General features: G+C 42.5%; 1 protein-coding gene across 3 annotated transcripts in view; it reads left to right on the forward strand.

Moving 5' to 3' along the window:
- Nucleotides 1-4,994: 4,994 nt before the first annotated feature.
- Nucleotides 4,995-27,840, forward strand: part of Mgat5 (alpha-1,6-mannosylglycoprotein 6-beta-N-acetylglucosaminyltransferase) — a 338,130-nt gene continuing 315,284 nt past the window's right edge. The window contains exon 1 of one of the 3 annotated variants that reach the window (XM_023561078.2): nucleotides 4,995-5,134. The gene's annotated coding sequence lies outside the window, so the exon portion shown is untranslated. Of the gene's footprint in view, nucleotides 5,135-6,161; nucleotides 6,301-27,840 lie in introns of those variants that run through there. The other 2 variants (XM_063258973.1, XM_063258972.1) reach the window with 2 other exon arrangements.

A 27,840-nucleotide genomic window follows, 5' to 3' on the forward strand; every position in this document is an offset into this window, starting at 1 on the left:
AACAAACAAACAAATGAATGCCTCTTTCACGTAGACTTGAAAAGTACAGAAACTAGCACTAAATTATTTAATTTTTATCCCAGCTGTACCATTTTCAGGCTGCATACAGAGTCTGTCAAACTTCTGCATGAATTAGTATACATCTCATAGGTTTATTAATAGGATTAAATAACTTAAAATACTTAACATAGTGCTTGGCTCTTCATAAAAGCTACATGTGTGCCAGTCAGCATTGTTATTTACACCCACACCTAAGAGTCCAGATTTCAGCAACCAGTTGAGCAGATGTACAATGCTATTTCCAACTGCGTCAGGGAGCACATTAAGTCTAGAATCTTTGGTAATTCCTTCATGACAATCATTTCACCCTAATCTAATGTTATATTTTTCCTTCCTTGGTCTAGCATTCTCAGAATCAGTCTGTACATGTATTTCCAGATTTTTGCTTTTATCAGTTATCAAGATCTTGCCACTTCTACAATGAATCTATTCCTGCAGAATTTGCCTATTGGGGCATGCTGGGGTTTGACTCTGTAGGCAGAAAAAAATAAGGAAGGGTTTGGCATGAGGCATGAGATTTCAAGGTGGCTGGATTACAGTATCTTAGTCAAGACAGCAAGATCCTCATTTATTGCATTTATTCAGCAAGAGAAGCCAAGGTAGAAACCTAAGAGTGTAGAGTATGTTAAGTCATCTGAATTCTGTCATGGGTGTCTCCGTTCAATCCTCAGAGTTCCACTGAGGTGTACCAGTACCCTTGATTCAAAGTAAGAACAGCTAGGTTACAAGTCACTTTAATTCAGTAACTCACAGGATCATTTTGTTTTTCATTTTCGTCTATCTGACCTCCAGCTGCTAAAATAAGCAATTTTTGGTTTTGTTTATTGTCGTTGGTTTTCATCTATTTCTGTAGTCATAGCAAATCCCTGTTCTATGTCCTTTGCCTTGGAAATTTAAAGGCTTTAACGTCATTTTTTCTGTAAGTGTTCCAACTCCATAAAAACCAAGCACCTTACTCCCTCTGTTCTTATATTCCTAGCTGCCACTTGGCCTCTTCAAAATACTTGACTTGAGTGAATACTTCATTCAAGGTGAATACAGTTAATAATTTAATAACTTTTTCCTTGGTGATATTAATGTTGAATGCAGGGCCCTGCATGAACTCTACCCTGAACCATACTCCCCCCCTTGAATTTAATGAACTTTCATTACTGTGTGCCACTAGTCCTTGCATCAAAAACCATTAAACCCACTGGGCTTTCAGTCCTCAGCCTTAGTCAGACTAGACAACCCATCCCTGATTTCTTTCATCTCCCTAAGGACATGCACCTCTTGATTCTAAGATCTGTATCTAATGTCTGACTACCTAACTGTAAACAACAGAAACTTTCACCAATTGATAAGGAGAAAAGGAATTTATTTAAAGGAAAAGTGGAGAGTTTGGCTCAGAGGCATCATCTACAAGCAACTCCTAACTGTGGTATAGAAGTAGAAAAAGAAATGTTGCCACCTCTGCCACTGTATGCACGGTATCCCAGTTTCCTTTAGCCCATCACATGTCCAGCACTAGGTGCTGTTGCTACCAATGCTTCCCTAAAAGCTTGACCAATTACCTTTATCATTAGGGGCTTTACCTTCTGCCAAGGTTACATAGTGGATAATTCCTCCAGCCATTAAAAACAGCTCACCTGGCAGGTATGCACGGCAGCACATAACTAATCTGGGGGCTGAAGCAGAACAATTGGTCACAAGTTCAAGCCCAGTTTGGGTAACTTAGTGACTTAGCAACACTTAAAAGAAAAAGAAAAAAAAGGAAGGAAAGCAAGAGAGCAGTTGAGAGTGTATGTCAATGTTAAACTCCTAGATTTAACTCCTAATACCACAAAACAAAAAACAAAAACAAAAACCAACAACATCAACTCCACACTTTAGGGTCTAGCCAGAAAAATAATTCACGTTTTATTTCAAATACTGAGTAACATGAGACCCAGCTGTATAAAGTTTACAAACACAATTATTTTGTTGCTTATAATTTGAATACATTGAAGAATATGGTTTCTATATAGTGTCTTACATATTATTTTTCCTAGTATAGTTTTTAGTTTCTGCCTTGATCTTCATTTCTTCTTGGTTCTCTGAGGTGCACAGCATCATGTCGGAAAAGATTCTAGGCCTTGGAATTAGGTTAACATTGGATTCGGTCTTTGCTCTGATCCTTATCAACAGTGTCTATGTGTAGGTATGTTATTTAACTTTTCTAAATCTTGGGTATATTTGTTTAAAATGGATATAGTAAAATCTGTCCCATGAATTGTTATATGGATAAGTATAATTCCTGTAGAGATTCTAGGGAACAATAGTCTTGACTGTGTGGACAGGAATATGTTTTCTATGTTTTTAACTGAGCAATTACCTAATTATGACAGCTGGGTCAGATATATAGGAATGCATGGAGCAATACAATTAGAGCAGATTTAGCAATGTCAATAGACCGTAGCATTGTTGCAAAATAATCCTGAGCAGCCTTCTTCTTTTAACCTAGCATTCATTGTCTATGAGTTGTGGAAATGCTAGAAAGGAAACCCTCTTCCCCATGTATGCGTAGCCTTGACCATCAGCTGACAAGGCTTTCACTATTGGGATTCTACTGTGTTATTTTCTTCCTAAGCTTGTAATGAACTTTCCATTGAGAGGACATGATGACATAGCCCCATCCTAGTGAAAATCAGTATGTTTACATCTTGTGTCCTGCCACAATTATTAGTATAATAAATTACAATCTCTTTTTGGTTGTGTGAGTTTTGCTTACTGGGGATTAAATATAAGGTCTTTACACTGAGCTACAACTCCAGCCCATTTTTCTTTTGAGACAGGGTCACTAAATTGCTAAGTTTCTCAGGCTGGTTTTGAATTTGTGATACTAGGTCCTGCCTCAACCTCCCAGAATCCTGCAATTACATGTGGGGATTGCCATGCCTAGATAATAATTTATAATTTTACCTCTATGGGAAAGGTGACTGTGCTGATACTCATTTCTCCAAATGTGTTGTAAGTATATCGTTTATACAAATAAGTAGTATATATCATAGCAAATACATATGTATACATATGAATTTACACTCATAGTTTTCCTATATACAGGCACACACATACTTTTTGTAAATAAATGGAAATAACTGTTTTTAATGTCTTCTACAGAGCGCGTACATAACGTTGATGTGTTTTAGAGATCTGTAGGCAACCAGGAGGTACAATTAGTAACCACGCATGGGAACTCCGCTTTCTAGCGAATTATGATCATGGTCCATAGAAGCTACAGTATGTCTGGCACAGTAAGTTTTTACCACCAGATGTCGCCATTCTATTTCCCTCCAAGAGCTAGACAAGAGTTTGGGACATTGTTTTCTTCCAAGGGACTAAGGGAAATACTTGCTTGGGAATACTTCTGTGGTTTCAATAGAATGTCGTTTTCCATCCTGCTCATGCAGATTTCCTTGTGGTCTTTGAGCATCACCTGAACAATTTCTAACGGCTGAGTATCCAAGTGGCTTACGTGATTTGGAAATGTTCTGGCTATTTCTTCCAGGTAGAGAGAAGTTTAAGGCAAGTCCTCAGGTGCTAGCTCCTGGCAAGAAAGGTATAGATGTCTTTACAACGCCCTGGACTCAGGAGACCTCCCAAATCGGCGAAGACCCTCGCTCCCGAGAGCTCAATTACGAGATGTGGAAGACGAACTACACTATTTTAGGGGTTTAGAAATTCCACGATCCTCAGTTTTTAAAACCTTCTGCTAGAAATGGTAGGCAGTAGGGTGGAGGTGATTTTATTCCAAGAATGAAGGGAAGCCCCGGTAGAGATCCAGCAGGGAAGGTCAGGGAAGCTTGAACATAAACTCTCATACTTAGAGGGAGAGACTGGTTACAGAATCTGGAACTTGCTAGTGTTATGAACTTTGTCATTTATACTCCACCTTAATTCATCAGCCCATTTTCCTTCATTCCACACACTACCTCATACAATATTCAGCGATGTAAACGTATGGCATTTTCTCTCAAGGGTTGGCTGAGAGAGAAATAATTTAATATTTCACAATATTCCGGGTTCTCGGGGTTACCTTCAGGACATGGGATATGTTTTATTTCTTTCTGAATTTACAACACTACGGTGTTCAGCTAGCACATCCAGAGTGTTCATAAAAATGAGAGTGGAGAGCTGGGCAGAAAAAAGAACCAAATTCATTTATTGTGCCTCTCCAGGTATTGCTAAATATTTAACAAATATTTCATCTTCAAAATAATATTGTAAATTGGCATTTACTATGCTCATAAAGCCGCTGAATTTAAGGTGGCTAGCTGGATTGCCCAAGATCACAGGAATTAAGTATAATGCATAGTACAAAAGGAAACTGAGCCTCGGGGGAATTTACTAAAGTTGTCTGCACCCACAGATAGTTGAGTCCACTATTTCCCCCTCATTGCTGGGAAGGTGCCTTGGTCGCCCGAGGCCTGGGCGCACCACTCCGGAGAATGAATTGTCATATCAGTATTTGCACACTGTCTTTGCCCACCTTGGGCTGTTAATTATGGCTGCGATCCCCTCTAGCTCGCTTGTCTCCCCTCGGGCTGCAGAATTAGACGCAGGGAGAAGTCCTTCTCGGCGAGGTTGAGAGTTTGCCGACGGTCCCTAAGAAGCTGGAGCGCTCCGAATTGGCTGAGAGCTCCGCCGGGGAGGGCGGGGAGTTTGCCGAACGTCCCCGGCCGGAATCCCTGCCTCCTAGAGCCGCGGGCTCAGAAGCAGGGAGCAGTTAGAGGGGTCGGTGAAGAGTGGGTCGTCAGGAATTGCGAACAGACCCCTGTCCTGGTTCACCGAACCCTGGAGGAGTGTCTCTGCTGCGTTCCTGCCGTGTGTGGACGCGCCGCACGCGGCCCAGCCAAGGCTAGGAGTTTGCAGACCATCCCTGCCGCGGCCCGCTCGGCGGCGGCCCTGCGGCTCCCGCGGCGGCCCCGGGCGCGCTCCAGCCCAGGTAGCCGCGCCACAGACTGGGGCGCCGCGACCCCGCGCACGGCTGCCCCTCGGGCCCAGCGGCACGGCGGCTGGCGGGTGATCCCGGCTACAACTGCTGCACAGCGAGGAGGTAAGAGCCGCCGCTGGGTCGGGCGGGCGCGTGGGAGCTCGCCATCCCCGCGGGAAGATGCGCGCCGAGGGGCCCGCGAGGGGCGCCGGCCGGCTGGAGAACCCGCACCGGAGCGGCGCGGCCGGGGTTCCGCGCGCCGCTCTCCCGGCTGCGTGGGTGCCGGGCGGCTCTGCAGGACGCCGAGTGTAGCCGGGGGTCGCGCCTGGAGACTCCCACCTGCTGGGGCAGCCCCTCCGGCGGACCGCTGGAGACTCCCAGGCCCCGGAGCGAGGGGGCGCGCAGGCTCTCAGAGGAACTGTCCGGAGGAGGATCCGGGGGGCGCGGGCTCTAGGCAAGCGACCGGGATTGGCAGATAGGCGCTTGGGCGGCAGAAGAGCCCAGTAGGGTCACGCTGCAACCGTGGGCTGGGTTGGGGTCCCGAGGATCCGGTGGCGCAGGGCGGGTTCGGCCGTAGGCTATTGGGGAAGAGGAACCAGAGAGGCTGGCGCCGGGCCCCTGGAAAGAAGGGAGGAGGTGGGCAAGCGCTCGGGGCCCGGAGATAAGGGAGGCCCTCTGCCCTAGGGCCCCTCGGGGCCGCCCACCTGACTCGCGATCCCAACTACCCGCTCAGCGTGGCTGCGGGTCGCAGAGGCTGCGGGAGCGAAGAGCCCACACCCGCGCACACACTCCCCGAGAGCATGCTCAGTGCGGTCCTGGGAACTTCCTGGCTAGTCGCGAGCAGCCCTGGCCCCCTCCTGGCCCCGCACCTAGCAAAGAAGGGGGCAGGGATGCGCGCGTGGGGAGGGGCGCATCCTACTGTTGACCTTCTGCGACCCTGGTCCCTGAGCGACGCTTGCGCTGGGTACCCGGCGCTACTTTCCGCGGCCACTCCAGCTTTTGGGAACGGGGGCTTGGCTCTTAGCCCTCGTCTCCCGCGACCCGGTGGCCAGTGGCCTGGTGGCGCGGCTGTTTGCCAGGTGGAGCTGCTCGCTGTGCGCCCTTTGCGCGAGTGGCTCCGGTGCGGCTGGCAGGCTGAGTGGAAGGGGGTGTGTGAGCCCGAGGACGTTCGCGCGCGCACCCTCGCTGTCTCACACAAAGCCGAGGTTTCGTAGCCACCTCGCCGTTGAAGGAAGAGGTGGTGCTTGCATTGTCCAGCAGTGATCCGAGCTCGGATGGAGCTCCTCGGGGTAAGCGGGGACCGGGAGATCATGTGGTTTTCTGAGATGCCCGAATCCAAGTCCATTGCCAGGCCTGCCGCAGGGCGGACCGCGGCTGTGTGCACTTGGCCCTGGCGGCCCAGTTAGGAAAGCTTGGGTTCTCCGGAGCTATGAAGTTGGCGAGAGGCAAAGCAAGGTTTGTGGGGTTGTGAGGTATTGGCAGCATTGCACCTGCAAGCGCAACACCAGGATCAAAGCCTTAAAGGTAGGCTTGCCTTCTGATGAGAGATGCACATGGATAGCAAGTTCAGTAAACCAACACCCCCCCCCCCTTCCCTGCACGCCTTTATTGTCAGGATAGTAGCTACCTGGATGGTTTTTACTCCAAGTTCCTCTCCTTGGCCTGTGTCACCCACAGTTTGAGGCTTGATGCTGGCTGAGTCAGAACTATGATCTAAGAAAAATCACTAAATAGTGAACCGCAAATCTGTTTTGGTAAATGAATTTTCACCCTCTTCTTTCCTGTTTTGTTATTGTTCAGGACTGACATGGGAATAGAACTTTTTTTGGGACTGTGATAGGATGAGAGCAAATCTCCGCTTTCTGGAAGGACTTTCAGGTTTTCTTCAGTTTTCAACTTAATGGCCATTCATGAGTCAGTTTGAAGTGGAGGAGCCAGAAAATCGAAGGAAGTGGAACAGAGAATGACGTTTTACCCTTTTTATGGATGGGAAAGTTGCTCAGCAGAGGAGCGGTGGGGCGCAAAACTGGGTGTCTGGGCATCTTTTTTTCCCCTCTCTTTTTTCATCCCAACTTAGCTTCCTGGCTCTTAAGACGCTTCCGACTGGAGATAGTAGGAGAAAGGGTTCTACAGTTTGCTTTGGAGATTTTGCAGGTTTGCAGCTGCCCAAATGACCACCACCTGGGTTTTAACGTGAAGCACAGGATCTGGAGGCCCGAGGGCTCGACCCAGATCTGTCCGTGGTCTCTTCGTGCTCCAGTTGCAGCTGTGCAAAGCAGCTCACACACCCTTGGATCTTAGCAGTGTGCATTTTAAGTGCTTTGTGTTTGGAAGTGTGACTACTGTACGCATTTATATATATTCACACATCCGTGTACATTTTTATAAGGAAGCATGTGCATATGTATGTGCATATGCAGTGTTCTTGGGGAGAATCTGGTAGCTGGGGAGTACCTAAGAGATCATAGGAATTCAGATTTTCTCCCTTCCCATTCAGCTTTCTCAGTTTATAAATAACCACCCAGCCTTCTGACCAGCTGGCCTCCAAAAGCAATGAAATGCCAGAGTTCCCCTGTGATCCTAGCTGAGTGGGAGGTCTTTGGCTCCTCCCCTGAGGAGTGTGGCTGCCTAGGATTCCTTCTAGTTATCACTCTGACATTTGACACGACTCTTCCTGATGTTTTGCACGTTCCTGGCTCCAAATCACTGCAGAGCCATTCCTTGACAAATGCTGGCAGGGGACAGACAGGTAGTGACTAATGTACGCTGCAGAGTTATCTAGGAAATTGCACAGAGCAGTCATCAGGAAGATCTGGGTGGCAATCTGTGCCGTCTTTTCCCTCTGTGGTCATGCACAGAGTGGGCCTCCTTTTCTTCCCTTCTCTTATTGATCTTGGCCTCCTGTCTCTATGAGTGATAGGGAGTGATGGTCAGCGGTGGCATTCTGTGGTGTTAATTATAGTAGGTCTCAGGAAAGTGGGTGTTGCCAGCTTTTCCTGGAGAAGTTGCTATCCTGATTATCAAAGTTTGGGGAAGGGTCTGTTGCCAGGTGAGCCGGCAGTTTTGGCTGAAGGAAGGTGTATATGTTCTGGAATCCAGGTACATGAAAAACGGAGGAAGCTAGGCATAGTTTGAGTCCAGCTTGGGCAACTTAGGCATTTAAAGGGTGAGACACTTTCAAAAAAAAAAAGAAGTTCTGGAGCCGTGGCTCTGTGCAAAGGAATCACGCACACAGGAGGAAATAATTTTATTGGGACAGGAATTGCAATGTGGGTGACAGTTGAGAGGTTTGGTTGAGAAACATATAAGCATTTAGAACTTGTCAGTACAAGCTTTACCAAGCTGCCTTTAAAGTTAGCAATTGCTTTGATGTATGAGGCATTCTTAATAGCCAGAAAATGGATATGTTTAATTTTTTTTTTTGATACTGAGTAAAGATCTCCCCAACCCTTAACGGCTTATAATTTTCTAATCTAAGCCCTATCTGCACACCAACTTTATAGCCTGTGTCCCTGTCACTTACCTGAGTACCATTGTGACTGATACAGGCTACAGGTAAACTCGTGGGTCATTTATCTAGCATTTGTCATACATGCTGCTGATGCTGGTATGAAGATGTCCTTCCTCTGAATTACTTTTTTACTTTTAATTTATCTTTATTTTTTACTTTTTTCAGTGTGTTAATGCAGACTAATAGCTCTTGGAAAGTTGCCAATAGGATCCCCTGAACCTTAGTACTGGGACTGTATTAAAATTGGGAGAGTGGGCACTTGGGTTTTGTGCCCATTTTGGCTGTCTTTTTCTTTATTTTTTAATTGGCACAATTGAATATATATTTTTCTGACTTGCTCATTCTGGAAGCCAAAAGAGGGTTTGAGAAAATCACTTTATTTCTTCCAAACTCCCCAGTTCTCTTGTCTAAGCACACAAACTTGGGGACTGAGACTAGGGCCTTTCTCTTGGGGCTCATGGTATAGCCTAAAAATCTGGACAGGCAGAGGTAAAAACTATTGTGTTTAGGTTCGATTGGAGCAATTCCTGTAAGCTGGCACTGTCTGTTTGTCACCTCTGCTGCTAGGCCTGCATTGATGCCTTCTGGACCACGGCTGCTTCTGGGATGGCTAAGGTGTATTTCTCCACCCTGTTGCCCATGTGTGCAGGAGCAAGGTGTGCCCCAAGTACTTTGTATCAGTAAGAGTTTAATAGGTTTATTTTTAAAAAGTCAGCCCTGCAGGGTTTTCCTGGAATAACACCAGCCTAAGTTAACTGCCTCCCTGAGTGATTTTTGTGGGAGCTTTTGAGGCCCATAGGTACCTCTCCTACTCCTGTAGGAGCTCCTTACTATTGAATTTTGTATACAGACGGCTTTGCTTTTTGTTAGTATCCCACACAAACACGTCCTTCTACTCAGATACATTTCGGACTCTTCTACCTCTGTTTTCCCTGTGAGAATACATTGTTTTGGTGATTATCACAGATCTTGTATGTCTTGGTAAAGAAATGTCAAGAACAGATGGGCAAGAAAATAGGGATGATGACGGTGATAGTGTATCTTCTGTAACTGACATTATTCCACGTGCTTTTTTGATACTATTTCATTTTATCCTCACCACCAACCTGATGGAGATAGCATTATTATTCCCAGTTTATTTACACAGGGAGATTGTAACATTGAGAACTCATGAAATCTGGTCAAGGAGCAGAACGAAGATTTGAACCCAGACCTGAGTTAACTGCACCTGTATCTTGTGAGGCTGATGAGGGGGTCCTGTGTTAGCAGGACTTCCTTCCCACCCCCTGCCAAGAGGAGTCTTAGACTCCTGTGGGTTTTGAAGGGCCTGCCGGGAGATGTGCTTGGGTTGTTTTATGGAGGTGCAGAGGTTGAAGAACTTGCTCACAGTCTTATCATGTGGCAGCATTGGGGAAGCTGAGCTTCAGTTCTGACCCTTGGTCTGAGGAACAGTGATAGTGACTGATAATAGATGAATGCCAGCTTTGTTTATTGACATATTCCAGGAAGGGAATTTGTTGATCATTGGCCTCTGTTCCTTTCTAGAGCCTTCATGGGTGCACACCCAGCTTTAGGGGATGGATAGGGTACAGGTAGGGATAGTAAAATTCATGTCCCATCCCTGCCTGGAATCAGCTAAGCAACTTACGTCCCTTTGAGTGAGATGCTGTCTTTCTCCTGTCACGACTGTTAAGTTTGATACCTTAGGAACATAGTCTTGGCTGGATTTTATTTTTCATTCTTGGTAATTTTGTCTTTGTGTTTTCAGATTCCTGGCTCCGCTCATTGTTAATTTCTGTGATGCAGGAGAATGGGGTGACATAGCGGAGGTGGCACGACTGTTCTTTACAGTCCTGTCAAGGTTATCATCTCCACAGCCTGGGGAACCCTAGGAACAGTGCAGCATCCCTGCCAGACATTCCTCTGGCCCAGACATTCCTCTGGTCACCGAGATCACTGACACCCAGTCACGGTGTGGAAGAGGGAGCATCGTTTCCTTTGCATTTTTTCCTTCCCTGCGCCCAGATTTGCATCAGGCATGTCAGCTCACCTCCACATTCCGAATGTTTCTGTTTAATAAACTGCTCCTAGCTGCTCACGGGGTTTACAGTCTAGGTCTGGCCAGCACCCACGCAGGGGAGTTAAGTTCAGTTATAAAGACAAATACAAAATAACACACTGAGTCATCCTGTATGACCACTTTGGGCCTCAGTTCTTAGGTGGGAAAAGTAAGGGGATTGAATGAACTCCAAAATCTGTTCAGTCCTAATGTTGGCTGGTCCAACACTTGTGGCAAAAGAGGTATAGAATAAAGAAATTAAATAAACTTTGTTTATTCAGTAGAAGAGAAATCATTCAAGTTGTTTTTGCTCTTATAGGTAAACTCTCATTAGCAGGCAGTAAATGCTTACCTGAGAACCAGCCTTTTATTATGATGAACTTTTGATATGTTTGCCTTTGTGTGTTCGAAAAAGGAAAAGTCTTGGTCCTAGAAATAACTTGCTTTCCTCTAGTGGAGCTGTCCTCCCCCCCCCCCTTGGGAAATTGACATCTGAAGAGCAGAGTATGATCAGACTCCTGGAATTCTGTGGCTCAGTGGCACATTGCCCTAGGAATAAGGTTAAAAGTTGACCTTAGTAGGAGGCAGGCCAAATCCTAACTTATATCCTTCCTCACTCATCTGTGAAACAATTGCATTTGAAGGATAAGGGAATTTGGTATCGGTCTAGTTGCAGCTGCTTTTAAAAAAAAATCTGTTAACTTTCTACTCTGCTTTTTTTGTTTTCTAGTGTTCATGCTAGTGAGGAGTTTCCTAAATGACCGATTTTTTCTCTTACACATCTTGTTTAGGGAAGCACTGTCTGATGCCTCCTGATAATGTAATCTTTCTATATTCCTTTGGTACCTTTCTTGGTATTTGTGTTTGATACACTTCATTTCTTCTGTAATTTTTTTTTAAAGTAAGAAAGGGTGGAAGTATCACCAGGGTGGGGCATAAAGAGGAGCTTTCCTCTATCCCTTCCCCAAGTGATGTTCATTATGAGGTGTCCGAAATCCTGTGTGAGACCATTGCAAAGTCAGTGTCAAGTCCTTCTGCCCCCGCATTGCCTTCCTCTTTGAATAAATTTATAGTCTCCACTAAGGTTGATAGATTCTCTTCCTTTCCCTTTATCTGTTTTTTAACTGCTACACTTGCCAGATGTCAAGGTGACATTGTGTGTGTGTGTGGAGGGGGGGGATCTTCACTGCATTATTTTGTATGAGCAAATGTAATTCTCTTGGGTGAGAATGATCACCTTTCGCCATTCCTTAATTTGCAATTCTAATGCTCAAGAATCAGAAAGGCAAGTTGTTCTTTAGCCTGTATATATATAACAAGAAAAATGGTCCCAAGAAATACACAGGAGATTGGCCTTGTAATAGGGAGAGGCTAGACCTGGCCTCAGGCTTGGGACACTGAAGTCACAAATCTGCTGGGCCATGTGGCTTATTGACTCCTGAGTGAACTCCAGCTCTTGCAGGTGAGGCCCGGCAGCTGGTTGGCTATCCTCTTATGGGCTGATTCTGGGTGTGGGATTCTGATTTCTCATCTGTCAAATGACTCATCACTTGACTTCTCCTGTCCACAGGTTCTTCTAGTGTGAATGCGTGACTGGGCTTGGCACACTCAGGTCCTCAGCTCCTAATCTGTCTCTAGTGTTAGATGTGTCCTTAACTTCAAAGTTTTATTTGGTCTTTGTGCCATTTTAGAATTTTGTCTTCAAATCAGTTGATAGACTTTTTGTAGACCTTTTTCTTACTGTGAGTATAATTTATGGACTCTCAGAGGTCACGAATTGAGATCATGTGTGTGCATGCATATCACATTGGAGATTATTACTGTCTTTTCATATTATCTGAAAAAAATAAAAAGGTATGAGTGATAAGAGTTGGAATTCAGGTCTGGAACAGCCTAAGGACTTCATGTGGCAGGCTTTTGTTAAAGTGGGCTTTCCCCCAGTATCTTGTTGGAGCCATAGGTAGGAGGTAATTGGATGCTGAGGATAATGATGTTACTCTTCTTTCTAGAAAGTGTTAGTAAAGTGACAATCAGTTGCTATTTCCGTTGTGTTGCTTTCTCTCTAATTGTCCCTATCACTTGAATCAGGTACAGCTTCCCAGTTTGGATTCTACACATGGTTAATATTCTCCAGGTTCTGGAAATTTTCCCAGTCCAGTAACTTCAAGAGGAGTTTCTCTATTTCTCTTTTCTTAGCCGTTAGTAGAAATATTATAAATTACATCATTCATCTACTGCTGCTCTAAGAACCTCAAACCTAGTAGTTGAAAGCAATATTACTTTTTAGCTCTTTGGATGTAGGCCTAACATGAATCTCAATGGCCAGAGTCAAGGTGTCCTTTTTTGGAAGCTTGAGGGAGGAAATCCATCTGCTTGCTTTTTCCAACTTTTTGAGGCTGCCTGCATTCCTTGGTTTGTGTCTCCTCCCTGTAATCCCAGCCACAACAAGTTCAGTCCTCTGCTAACATGCTGGGTCCCTAAACAGAGCTGGAAATTTTTTTCTGCTTTCATAAACCCATTTGATTGGAAGAGACTGACTAGAATACTCCAGAATAAGTTTCTCCATTTTAAGGTTCTTGATTTAATTACATCTGCCCTGTAAGGAAACAGAGTCATAGGTTCCAGGGATTAAGATATAAGCATCTTTAGGAGCCATTTTTCTTTGGAAGGAAAGATTTCTTTCCTCTTAAGGAAAATAATTATCTTTTTTTAGAGAACATTTATTGTTACAGAAATTTTACTTGTTTCTTTGCTCTAGTCTTTTTGAACATGTTCATACCATGCAAAGTACATTGGGATCTAAGATTTGAGTTGTGCTGAGGCCAGACATTAGCTAAATACTTGTGCATGTTCCAAATTATGTAACTATAATCCTGTTATTACAATGAGGAAACTGAGGTGCAAAAGAAATTTGTCCAGGATCACACAAGCCACATTGGCAGAACCAGGATACAAAATCCCACCTCTTTTCACTCTGCTTTTCTGCCTCACAAGTGAGAGTGAAAAAAATAAAGTAAAATGAAAGGTGGTAATGAAAGAACTGAAAGTAATATAAAATTTCTCTGCTTCTGCCAAGGTGATGATGAAGAGTAAATATTAGTTTGATGCGTGCAAGGCTGTAATCTCAGCACTTGGGAGGCTGAGGCAGGAGGATCACCTGGCACCTTGACAATGTAGTAAATTCAGGGTCAATCTGAACTACAAAGTGAAAAGGTCTTGCCCTACTGTAAATTACTGTACAATTATGGTGGTGGTCTAATGTGGCGGAAGGCCAAAGCGGGAATGCCTGCCGCTTCCTGCTTCTTCCTCAGCCCTAATTGCAACTCCCCTTCCTGTTTGCAGGCACAGAGAATTCCAGTTGGCTCCTCACATGTCATCAATATCCACCCCATGTGCCACTTTTGATTGGTGGTCATACAACCCTCTGCCTTTCTATGTCTGGTTAAAGGAGACAGTCCAACTGCCATGGGTTGTGTCCACATTCTCAACTCAATAAACCTGTTCGTTCTGTACTTTTTGCTTCTATTGTGCCAGAACACTCTAACACAAAGCAAGACCATGTCTCAAAAAAAAAAAAAAAGCAAAACCAATAAATATTGTCTGTGGCAGATTGATTGCACTAATCTGAGTAATAGCTTCCCTATATCCATACTCTTTGCCCTGAACCTTTTTAGTTCTTCTGCCTTTACCCTTTCACCAGTACTGAAATTGGTTGTGTGACTTGCTTTGGCCAGTGGGATGTTAACAAATGCTGTGCTTAAACAGTTCTTTATGGTGCCTTTGTGTTTTGGATGCCTTTTTTCACATCATTTTGAGAATTTGCTCTCTCACCCCTCACTGCCATTGTGAGAACATGCCCAAGTGTGTCCTGGCTGGCCCAGTGGGGCAAGCTGACTTCTATCAGCTGATTCCATTCTCCTCCACCTGTACTACTACCAACCCATCAGTTGCTCATTGTCTCCTGAGCATGTTTGGCCTAGATCAGCTCAGCCTGGCCTAGACCTGTCAGACCCATACACTTGCACAAATGATGCATCATTGTTTCAAGCCACTGAAACCAAGGGGCATTTGTTCTGCAGCAAATGAAAGATATATCAGGCATTTGAGTAGCTCAAGAAGTAATTTCAGCATCCTTTGTAAGAGGATTTTGGATTGCTTTTAACTAATATTCTTGAAAGATATATGTTAAGACCAAGAACTTATTCTATCTGCTGTTTTATCTTTTCAGAAAACACTGAAATCCTTCAAATTCTAATCAGTTTCATTGAATTGTTTTCTGTCTTTTAATACTGATATAGGAGAAATGTAACTCCTAATCTGCTAGACGTCAGATATGTTGAGTTCATGCCACCCAAATACTGAAGAATGAATTCCAAGGGGCAGTGTAGGTTAAGGTTAGGAAAAGTTTATTGAGAAACAGCTCCTGAAAAACAAGAGGGGTCCCAAAGTGAGCAGCCACTGAAGCCCTTTGTCAGGAGTCATTTATACAGCACAGTGGCAGCGTGGGTACAACTTGGCTCAAACTGCCATCAACCTATAGAATTACAGGTATAGCTGCTTAGCTTGTATTGATCCAGCAGGGAAATGAGCCATATAGCAAGGATACATGGAAAGAAGGAAAACATTCACTCATCTACCTGGATGACTGATGCCTATCTGGACCAGATAAGCTAATTACACTATAATCTCAAGTTATTGTTTATCCCTTAGGGGAGGCATGTAGGCCTGGCTATTCCATCTTTATCTTAGGCCAGCCGGTTCTCAGATGTATTTCCAACCATAATTCTGATGTCTATTTTTTCTGCTGACATTCTTGAGAGCCCAGTCCTTTTCTGGCTAGATATTTATGTCTAACTTAGCTGCCTAGAATAATATGATGACTTTTGAGTCGAATGTACAGTAAGGAACACATATTGACTCACAATCTAAATATATAACAGAAAGTTTTGTGAAATATCATTTTCACCATTTGAATTGTTCTCTGATGTTTTCTATTGTGTTCTACTTTATTTGCTTTAAAAATGGATCAAGGATCAGTGTGCTATGACCAGTTGCCTATTATGTGAATAAAGTTTTATTGGAACGTGGCCTCTCCATTTGTTTCTGGGTTGCTTATGACTGCTTTCATGTTGCAACAGTGGAGGTGAGTAGTGGTGATGGATGAACTGGTCTGCAGTTCCTGAAGTGTTTATTTTCTGGTCCTTGAAGTAGTTTTCTGACCATTAGACTGAGTTGATTTCATAAACCATCAGAAAGTTTGAACCACGACTTGGAAGACACTGTTCAAGGCCCCCTGAATTCTCCAGGTGTCTTTTTAGAAATTATACTGAAGCAGTCTGGCAGCTGTGAAACGTACCCCCTTTCCCTGCCCTGCACAAACCTCTTCTCTTAGATCCAAGTTACACTTTTGCTATGTGCTGTACTACCTGATTGGCTTGCCCAGGAAACTTTTGAAGTGTTGTGCCTCCCCCCTTTTAATTTAAATAAGGCTTTCTACTGGAAACTAATTGGAATTAAAATGGACACAAATTCCATTCAAGTGCTGCTTATTTATTCATTAGATTCCAGTAGTGCCTTTTTTTGTGATATAATGGAGTCCATTAGTAGAAGAGGTACAGAAACAGTGATCCTGGCTTCTTTTAAGAATGCCTCTCTGGCAACTGGTCCTTATTGCTGCATTTCTAAATTAGGGTGGCATTATTTCTGAGCATAATACAATTTAGAGGCATTAAATCATGAATTTTTGTGGTTGAAAAGACCTTGGGAAACATTATTTCCTGCTGAGACCTAATTGGGTCCTTAAATGCCAAATTTCTTCAGTACCTACATTTCGAGGCTTAAGGAATTGATGAGCAAGAGCAGAAGCAGAAAAGACTTCAGAATGTTCGGGATGTGTCTTTTCAGAATCCGAGATGCAAGATGAAGAATGGCTAATGACCCTTTTCTTTACTGGTAATGAGAATGGATCCACAACAGATGAGTTAGTAGCATGAAGAGCTTTAGGTGAAATCCCAGAGAGCTTTCCCAAAGAAAGTAAATTACTCTAACATAAAGCAAGACCATGTCTCAAAAAAAAAAAGGCAAAACAAACCAATAAATATTGTCTGTGGCAGATTGATTGCACTAATCTGAGTAGTAGCTTCCTTGTATCCATACTCTTTGCCCTGAACCTTTCTAGTTCTTCTGTCTTATCCTTTCACCAATACTGACATTGGTTGTATGACTTGCTTTGGCCAGTGGGATGTTAACAAATGCTGTGCTTAAACAGTTTTTTATAGTGCCTTTGTGTTTTGGATGCCTTTTTTTTCACATCAGGAGGAGTTTAGAAATTATAAACTGGGGGACTTAGGGTTGATAGGGCCCAAAACACAGGAATTTGTAAAGTGACTTTACCTGTAGTCTAGTAATTCAGCTGAATTAATGGTCTTAGAAAGCCAAACATTTTTTTTAAAAAAGCAAGTTATTCTTACATTGAATGCAAAACAAACAAACAAAACCAATAAAGATATTGGTGCCCTTCTACTGCTTCTCCAGTCCACCACTGCAGACTCTTCTTGATGCAGGCTTTCTTCACTCCCATATTTATAGTTTAATGACTCTTGCTCAGTCTCTGCTTCAGTCTGGAAACCTTGAAGGAGTAAGAGGTTGTCTTAGTTTACTTGGTGTTGTTATAATAAAATACCTGACGGCAAGTAATGTATCGAGAAAAGAGCCTTATTTGGCTCACAGTTCTGGTAGCTAGAAAGTCCAAACAGCATGGTGCCGGCATCTGGTAAAAATCTCCTGGCTGCACAACATGGCAGATGGCATCCATAGCACGAACACATGGTGGGAATGTGTGTGTGTGTGTGTGTGTGTGTGTGTGTGTGTGTGTGTGTTTGAGAGAGAAAGACAGCGAGCTAGTGTGTTGAGAAAGGAAGCAAGAATGAGCTGAGAAAGCCAAAATAACTTTACAGCAACCCCTTCTCATGGGACTGAATCCTGTTCTAAGAGACCCGACTTACTCCTGAGAGAGAACAGTAATCCATTCATTAGAATGAAACCTCGATGACCCCAATTGCCTCCCACGAGGCCCACTTCAGAAAGATTCCACCAGCAAAACAGCACTGTGCTGGAACATGCTTCTAGCACAGATTTGAGAGCCAAACTACGTCCAGACCCTAACCAGGGTGAAATCAGGTGTTCGTATAGGTTTCATATGAACAGCTGTGGGCCATTTCAGGAGGGAGACATTTGTAAGCTTATTTGGGAAAGAGCACATCTTCATTTGCACTAACCTGTAGCCAGAATTCCTTCATTTCTGAATGTTACCTACAAATTGCAGTAGCATGAGTGTTGTTTTGTACTTTTTTTTTCTGGTACTGGGATCGAACTCAGGACCTCACGCTTGCCTGCAGGCACTTTGTTTTGTACTTTCTTACCAGTAGATATCCAGTATTTTCATATCACACTGTACAAGGAGAGCTTCATATATTAGTACTTACTACCATTTTGAAATGATGGTGCTGTTAAAAATTTTGCTAGATAGTGTTATTTAATGTGTTAGTGAGCAAGCACATATGTTACTGTATCACAACTTAAAAAATATTTTGGTAATTTAAATACAATTGATTTTCTTTACAACCAATGCATTCTATGTTATGTACCTAAAAAAATCCTGCTGTGAAGGGATCCGTATGCTTCTCCAGTCTGCCAGCAGTGTGGTGGTATAGGAATGGTAGAGAACTGTGGAGTGCTGTGGATACTACATGGGCCATTGTTCTCCTGTCTCTCCCCACCCCTCTCTCCTTGGTGCTTCTCCAGGGCTGTCAGACAGGAGCATGGAGTAGCTGGGGGTTTATCTCCAGTTGGCTAGTTTTCCTGGTTGACAGTTGTGTTTTATCCCCAGCATACTCTTCTGTCTCATCTGGAGGAGGCAAGTTTGTGAGAACATGCCTTCAAGCAAAGCTGCATCAGTTCCTTTAAGGTACATGATGTATTTAGAGATAAAACACCCCCATTTTCTGAATTCTAAACAGAAATGTGAATTCTCTTTCAGTTTTTCACATGGAGAAAAACCAAACTTACTACAGGAAAATTCCTTGTAAAGACCAACCCTGTGCTTTCTTCTTTGAATGCTTCTCAGTTCCGTAAGTGTTATGTTGTTTCGATCTAAAGTGTGCCCCCAAGGTCTTACGTGTTGAGGCATAGATGAGGCTTTTGGAAGGTGATTGGATCTGGGATGGATTAATCCTTTAATGAGTATGTAGCTGAATATGCTGTTAAGAGGTGGAGTGTATTTCAAAGAAGTGCGTTACGTGGAGGCATGACCTGCAAGGGTCCTCCCTTTGCTGTCTCTGCTTCCTGACTGCTTTAGATTGAGCAGCTTTTTTCTGCCAGATTCTTGTGCCATGTTATTTCTGCCTTGGAGCCAGACAACCATGAAATGAACCATCAGATAAACCTCCACTTTAAATTGTGTGTGTCAGGTGTTTGGTCCCAGTGGAAATAAAGCTGACCAACATGGTAATTATCAACACAGCTCTACAGGGTACCCCATTGCAGCGAAAATGTGACTTGCAAATGGTTGTGAGGGGTGCTTTCCTGATACCATATCTGAGATGAAGGACATTCCCCAGAATTTAGGACTTGGGTAGAGGTAGACAAGTCCACAGATGCTTACTTCATCTTGGCAGCTAGCTTGCCACCACTGAATCGGTTTCCAAAATGCTGGGTTGTAGTTACTGAGTAGATTTCGGTGGAGGAGGGGGGCGGCAGGAGTCAGCCTGTTTCTAGAAACTTCTGCCACAGAGAAGCCTACTGCACTGTTCTTTACTGTCCTCCAGATATGAAGCTGTTCTTGCCCTACCCTATGCATATTTTTCCTTTTGTAGCTTCAGAGTCTATATTTAGAGTGTGAATGTGCTGAACATTTCCTTTTTAATTTTCAGAAGTTGTGGTGAGGAGGATATCTTAACTTATTGAACACTGACACCTTGAGCAACCATGTTAAACATGTTAAATGATAATCAACATTATAGTTTTTTTTTGGGGGGGGTGTGTTTCAGAAATAATTAGGATTAAGCTCAGAATGGAATTGTTTTACATTTTCCCCACCAATGGATTTAGTTATTGAAAAAATTTATTACTGAGTATAAGCCAATCCTTTCAGGAAGTAGGGACAGCCCCCATTTTGCATGATATTGTTACTGCCCATTTAAAGCATTGATAGTCTGCATGTGTATTTAACAAGTTTATCAATGAAATGAAAGCATCTCATCTTTTTTTAAAGTGAAATAGCAAAATTGAGTTGTGCTCTGAGCCACTGATAATGCAGTTTCATGTATAAGATTGTAAGTGTTAAGGTCTAATTTTTAAAATCAGATATATATCTAAGATCCTCTTACAGAGAAGCTGTCCTTCTGTCATGGAATCTTTAAGACCAGCTTCTTTTTTTGTCTTGAGAAAGCAAGAAATTCACCAGATTCACTGGTTAAGGGCTGACGACTCACTCACTTTAAAGAATCCCTGACTCCCCTGTATTCTGAAACACATTAGCTTTGCCTGTTTCACAGTAGTTTTAGCAGAGTGAATTTTGATTTTAATCACACCTTTTTGGATAGAGTAATTAAAACCAAGAAGGTTTAGAATATAGTCATTTAATACTCATGAATGATTCATCTCCTGGTCAGACAGATAATATATAGCTGCTAGGCATAGATAGGTCCTATTCCCATGTTATAGACCTGATCACAAAAAAAGTGAAAAATTCAGGTTCTATCTTCAGTTCAATAGTAAAATCTGAAACCACTGTGGACCGATAAGCACTGTCTTCCTGTAGGTGATCTTTGAGTTGGTGGTGTTCAGGGGAGCACTGGGCAGTCCTATAGCGAAGCCTCATATATCCATGTCTGATTTCATGCTTAGAATAGCCTTGTAAAATAGGTTCCCTTATTTTCATTGAACATATGTGAGACTGTTGAGTGGAGAAAGGAAGAGTTGTCTGCAGTGACTCTTGTAATAAGCAAAGTGTCTATGTAGTTTAAAATCCAAACCTGGACACTTTGAGAGTGAAAAAGGGTGCTGTTCGTAGTTATGCTGGGTGTAACCAATGGTATAACTGGCATAAACAGGGACATATGGTCTCATTATTAATTGGGTGCAGGTTGAGGGGTTCTGTGTAGGTCTGTGATTTCAAAGCCTTTCTCTTCATCATAGGCTTGGCTCAGACTCCCCATCTGCAGATGCATTTGTAAGGCACATAAGGAATAATCTGAGGATGAGTCCTATGCTAGGTGTACAGCTGAAGGGAATCATGTTCAAGTCTGGGTAAAAGTTCTCTTTGGCAAGAGACACATCTGCTAGAGGTCCTCTAGAAACACAAAAAGGGTTTTGGTGAGAAGGCAGGTAGTTTTTCTCTTCTTAAAAGATGGTGTTCCCTTCTGTGTTTAAAAGAATGGGCCTGCTTTAGCATTTACAAGATACATCTCACCTCCAGGACAAACAAATTTACAGCCAGTGGCATTTAAAATAAAATGTTGCACAGTGATTCCTTCTTATACTATGCTCAGGACAGTAGTTCCATCCAATTTTGTGGATACTCACATCCCTTTATAAAATAACAAAGTATTTGCATATCATCTGTATACACTCCCATACATTTAAGCCATTTTGATTACTTATAATACCTAATGCAATGTGAAGGTTATGTCAGTAGTTTGTATATGGTATTGTTTAAAGAATAATGGCAAGAAAAATGTCTGTAATGTTCAGAACAGTTGTGGTTTTTTCCAAATATTTTTTTATCATGGTTGGTTGAATCTACAGTTGCAGAACCCACAGATTGTAAAGGGCTGACTGTAATGAATTCTTCTGTCATAAGGTGTGTACATTCAAATTTATCACTTCTGTTATTAGCATTTTCCAAATGGCTGTTATTGTCAAGGCAAATTTGTGTGGTATAATCATTCCTGTGTGATGTTGGTATAAACAGCCCAGCTCTCAGTATACTGCATTCCTAGTTATATGACATTCCGGCTTTTGATAAGCCTTTGTGCCCCCATGAGCACCGGCAGAGGTTCAGTCTTAAGGATGCATGGAGCACAAGACTCTCATAAATGATATTAGAGCTGAACCATGAAGAGTAATAAAGAGCATCGCACAGCATCCCAGGATTTATTTGTTCACTGTTGTGTTCTGTGGCTGTCTTCTAAGCCAGCTGAAGTGTGGAAGCAGAAGTTTCACAACAGAGCACATTGGTAAATGCCACAGCCTATTAAAAAAAAAGTCCTGCTAGATTGTCATTTGTTATCAACTCTGCAGGGTCAAAGAATGACAGACCATCCACTCAGAGGTCACACCTGGAAACCTAGAGTAAGCAGGTAGATGTTGCCTTAGACATTTGCTTTTGCATTTGGGATCCATCTTTCAACTAGGAGCTGCTACTTTGCCTGCATTCTATATACCCAGATAGATGGAGGATCTGTTTTCTGAAACCTCAGTGCACCCCAAAAGGACTGAATACTACAGTAGGTAAAATGACTTTCTAGAGATGAAGAAAAAGCCCCTGCCCCGAGAAGTGATGGAGAGATCCAAAGGGAAACTGTGGGGCTAAGAGATACATGTGGTTCCTGTCCTTAGTTTGAGTCCCTCCCTGAAGAGTTCAGCCATATCTAGTTATTTCCGTACAGGGCTAGGCTTTTCTGTGAAATATGAGAAGTACTAACTGAGACAGGAAGAAGAAAGAGCTGGAGGAGAGGTGTGGGGCAAGAGGATCTGAGAGGCAGCCTGCGTGGCCAGCAGCAGGCATGGAGCAGGGACACTGGGAGGAAGACACAGAGCAGCTGTGTTTCTGTAGGTAACCTCAGGGTAACCCATGGCTGAATGGGTACGACCACAAGATCCACAGAGAAGTCAGGAGATCTGGGGATTAGTGTGTTCTCTGCCATTAGCTAGCCTGGGAGCCTCTGTCTCCTGCTGGGGTGGATGAGCTGGGTCAGATGTTATCCAGTGTGATTTCTAGGTCTGAAAGAGTTTGACACTAAGCCAATGAGCCATCATCACAGGGTTTGCTGCAGTAGCTCCATGAACATTTACCAAGAGCATGTATGCAGTGTGATAAAAAAATACAGTGATTATTTTAGAATTTTTCAAAAAAGTGCAGTTAATAACCCTTAATTGCCCCTCAAAATTCCCTTTGCTTTGAACATGTTTATTCCATTATTCTTGCCAAGTTCCGAAACTCTTTTGGAAGTCCTGTTTTTCATGAATGCCTTTAGTTGCACTTTTGTGACTGCTTCAGTTTCCTGAAGTGATTCAAAACATTTAGTTTTCATGCTCATTTTGACTTTGGGGGAGAGCTGGAAGTCGCTCTGGGGAATCTGGTGAATCCGATCTGGTGAATAAGGTAGAAGAGGGCGCTTTAATCTTTTTACAAGCCTGCCTTTTCATCGGATGGCACTCAGTAGCAGTATTTATTTTATTTTGAGTACACCTTGTAAAGACTCAGTAAAGACTTCCAGAACTGTGTCAGAAAGTGGCAAGCATGATGGAATACATGTGTTCAAAGTGAGGGAGAAGGCCAGGGATTTAGCTCAGTAGCACAAGCGCCTGCTTGGCATGTGTGAGATCATGAATTCAATCCCTGGTACCAAAAAAAGCCATAAATAAATAAAACAAAGTGAGGGAGAAATTTTTCAGGGAGATTGATGGCAGTGTATCTTTTATGGTAATAAAATTTTAAAATATTCACTGTATATTTCGATCACCTTTTGTATGTCTTCTAGCATGAGGCACAGAGTTGATGCCAGCTCCTGATCCCACATCCAGGGTGGAAATGTCATGAACACTCTCAGTGTTCCCATGAAAAGAAGAGCAGCTCAGCCTGACAAAGCAGTCCTGGTGTATCAGGCAGTGCTGTGAATTCTTCCCAGTGATTTACATCTCTTAGTCTCAATATCATTAACAAAACTTAGGTAGGCACTACTGTTATGTTTATGCAGAAGAGGAAACTGAAGCATAGAGAAATGAAGTAATGTACACTGGGTTTCACGGCTAACAAATGGTACAGCTAGGATCTCAGCTCAAGGAATGTGTGTGATTGCTGCATGTTTTCTTTGTCTCCACTGCTGTACTGTTAGCTGTGTAAGGACGGCAACTGTGTCTGTCTTGTTAACTACTGTATGCGAGTCTGGCTTAATGTAAGCTCTTGGATGGGTTCAATCCCCAGTATAATAACAACAAAACTAAAAGTGAAAACTACATATATTTTTTAAAAAAGTTCTTGGGACACTTTTATTGAATGGATAGATAACTAAGTGGATGAATGGATGAATGAATGGATAGATGGATAGGTGAAGGATATAGAAGAGTCTTCAGAGAGCTTCTGAGTTAACTGTAGTGTTCTCATGGCTCAGAGAGGCAGGGCAAAGTTCTTGGGTCTGGGGCAGCTTCAAGAAAGCCATCCTTGGCGGGGGGGGGGGGGGGCATTTGGGCTTGTTTCTGAAGACAGAAGACAGCACCTGAAAAGATTTAAGCAGGGATGTGGTTTGGGCTGATTTTGATTTCTGGTAAGTATTCTGACCTCTGCTTAAGAAAAGGAATAGGAATAAGACTGAGACAGGAGGGGCGCACTACTGCAGTGGTCTTGCTGAGAGATCATGGGAACCTGAAATTTGGCGGTTGGCTGAGAAATGGAAGGGGAGCATGACTGAATTTGGGCTGTGCTGAGTTCAGGGTATCCTAGGGATGCTGACATGTACACAGGTGTTGCCATATGGTGCAAAGCTATGCCTTAGGGGTAAAGACCAGGATGAAGATAGGCGTAGGCCTTGCTAGCGTCAGGCTGCAGTTAAAGGTCAGGAGAGTGACAGTGCCTTGAGAAAGTGTTAGCTCTGGAAGACTGAAGAACTTCTGTGCCATAGTGTGAGGCAAAACAAGTCCTGGAGGAATGGCCAAAGAAGCCTGGACCAGCCTGAGCCAGCAGGGAGAATCCTGACCGTAGTGATAACATTGTTTGAGTTGTTGCAGTATACATGGCACATACAAGCCCTTTAGATATTTATACTCATTTGTTCTTCATAAAAATTCTATGAAGTAATTATTATTCTGGTCCCCATTTTATAAATGAGTAAGCTGAGGCAGAGGCTAATTACCCAAGGTCACATGAATTACATAACCAGAGACACAGAGGAGATGTGATAGTTTAACTCAACTCAAAAACTTTATTTTTTTTTTTTTTTTTTTTTTTTTTTTTATTTAAAGAAAAGGAAACGAAAAAAAAAAAATTATAAAAAAAATACATGGAGATTAAAGAATAAAAGGGTAGAAAAATAATACTAAATTATAGACAAACAAAAGGTAATAAATTGCCAGTTGATAAGTTACAAATTGTCTTCTTCGAAATGGCTGTTTAGGTTATAGAATTAAAGTATTTAGAATGACATTCAAAAAAGTGACCCTACAAACCATTCTGCTCTATGGCCGAACAAAAGCTCCGTAATATGATTATCAGTCCCACCTATTTGTTTTACATCTCTAAGAGGATAAGGTTAACCATATCAAAACAGAACAGAACATTTAAAAAAAAAATAAAAAACTATTTAAAGAAATACAGATTTCAAAGCAAGTCCACTGGAGATCTACCTTATCTAACTGTCTCTAGCTTCTTACAGATAGTTGTCCCTAACTTCACCCACTTTCTATACTTATTGCATATTATAGAACTAATCAAATCATTACAGGATGATGGAGTCTTTTTAGGTCCTCAAGTTCCAAATTAGGGAAGACATTTCCAACTACCATCGCATCTCTCATTCTCTTTGTGATAGCCGTCCCCATCTCTGCATATGCTGAAGTTGAGCTGAAGAAACCAGTCCAGAGTCATTTTAATCAGCAAGCAATAGGTTGCTAGAATTTATATTATAATGCTACAAAATAAGCCTCGGGTTTTTCAGGTCTCTTCCTCAGAGTATTTGTTCCTATCCTCTCTGTATTATAGGGAAAACCAATTCATAACAAGACAGCGAAACAATTTCCTAGATAAACATGCAATGGATAAGACTTACAAAACTATAATATAAATGATCTTCCGTAGCTACTATGTTTTCTCTTGTTATTTTCAATAGATTTGTCGACAACACTGGCTTATTATAGTTAAATATACTATCACCTATTTTTATAAAAACTTATCTTTGACTGCATTGTAGTATTTGAGAACTGTTACTGATTCATACCAGTATGGATATCCTTTACATCCTGTCATGCTCAGAGTAGTTTCCTCTACTTTTAGGGTTGATTCTAACACGCATACGGATTTCAAATAGGATCAGTCAAGGCCAACCAATAGTCTTATGATTCAGATACAATTAAGATCAGTCATAGTAAGACAATGTAAGTAATACAGGGTTTCAGCTTAAGTCAATAGGAAAGTAAGGATGGTTACCATGGTATAACCTGCTATTTTTGGTTCTAGAGGTCTGTGTCTTCAAATCTGATATGAGTAGACAGACCAGAACAAATTTAATTCAATCTAAATATGGCACTAGGACTACTGTGTCTTTTAAATCGTTATACACCATTAGCAATGACCTCTGCTTTTTTTTTTTTTTTTTTAAATATAGTTTCAGAGCTGTCTCTACCAAAGACTAGCTTACCGTCTCTGCCTCATGTCTGCTACTCCACTTTTCTGCTATAATTTGTCCACCTTATTCCCTCATTCCATGGTCTGCCCCGTACACTGAGGCCTCTCTGCCACTGTAGCTGTAATCCTGATATTTCTTCCTCTCTTTCTCTGTAATGTCCTTCAGCGCTTTCTGTAGGGTTGGATTGGTGGCCACGAACTCCCACAGTTCCTCCTTGTCTTGAAAGTATCTTATTTCTTCATTAATTTTTAGAGAGAGTTTTGATGGATATATGAGCTTAGGTTGCATATTTTTTTCCTTCAGGACTTGGAATATTTCTCCCCACTCCCTTCTTGACTTAAGAGTTTGTGTTGATAAGTCTGCCGTTATTTTGATAGATTTCCCGTTATAGGTAACCTGCATCTTTTCTCTGGCTACTTTTAATATTCTGTTTTTTTGGTGGATTTCTGGGATCTCGATTATTATATGCCTAGGCGTAGATCTGTTTTGGTTGTAGGTAGCTGGCGTTCTGTATGCTTCTTTTATCTGGATATCATTTCTTTTTGCTATACATGGGAAATTTTGCTTTAATATCTCTGTGAATATTTTTTGTATTTCATTTTTGGATGTTCCTGCTTCCTCACTCACATTCTTTATTCTTAGGTTATGCATCTTTTTATCATCTTCCAGTTTTAGAATTGCTTCTTTCTGGTTCCTTGTTATTTTTAAGAGGCTTTTTCTTTCACGTTCATAAGCCCTAAATCTCTCTTCAAGTTTCAGAAGGTTGTCTTTAGTTTCTGTCAAGGCATTTTGCCAATATTCAATGGAGTTTTTAATTTCCTGATTTTCTCTTTGGATCTGTTTCATGTATTCTAAGTTATGCTTAAATTCTTCAGATGCTTCTCTTTCTTTTCTGATTTCCTCAGTTCTTCCATCTGTGTTCTCTTGGGCAGGGCTTGTCATTTCTTTAATTAATCTCTTTATATCTTGCCTCACTTGGATCAGGAGTACATCTTTAAATTCCTCTATGAGATCATGTAAATACTTTTTAATTTCGGCTGATGCTGAGTCGAGCAATGGATGGTTACTGTGCTTGTTCTCTTCAGTGTTTAGTTCTCTTGGGTTTAATTTCTCCTGTTGAACAGCTGGAGATTTTTTTTTATTTTTATCTCTTGTCATGTTTCTGGTTTCTTTCAGACTGTCCTGGAGTTCTCTGGCCCTCTCCGAATTGCTTAGGGCCTTTCAGAAGCGTGCCGGCTTGAGTTTTTGCTGTCCTCCCCAATTTGCTGTTATCTGGGGTAGGCTGGGATGCAGGGGCGGTACAGTCTAGTCTCTAGCCTCTGTGTCAGTTAGTTCATAAATTAGGCTGTACTTTCTGGTTGTCACTGAGTTGTGACCATTCTGCATCCGCCCATTGGGCCCCAAGCAGAGGCCTGATCTAGCCCCAACAGCTCCTGCCAGTTCTCCCTGAATCAGAAGCAGCTGGGTAATGGCACAGGATTCTGCCCAGGTCCCAGCCGTTCTCTTCCAAACCTCTCTGTGATAGGAGCTCTAGAAAAGCAGATCTGCCCAAAACCAAGATGGCTCCCACTAAGTTCTCCGTGCGGAGCTGAAGCCAGCAAGCAATCAGACTCTGCCAGGACTCAAGATGTCTCCCACC

This window comes from Cavia porcellus, unplaced genomic scaffold (assembly GCF_034190915.1).
Source record: "Cavia porcellus strain 051 isolate PalLab524CR breed Dunkin Hartley unplaced genomic scaffold, mCavPor4.1 scaffold_12, whole genome shotgun sequence".
NCBI lineage: Eukaryota > Metazoa > Chordata > Mammalia > Rodentia > Caviidae > Cavia > Cavia porcellus.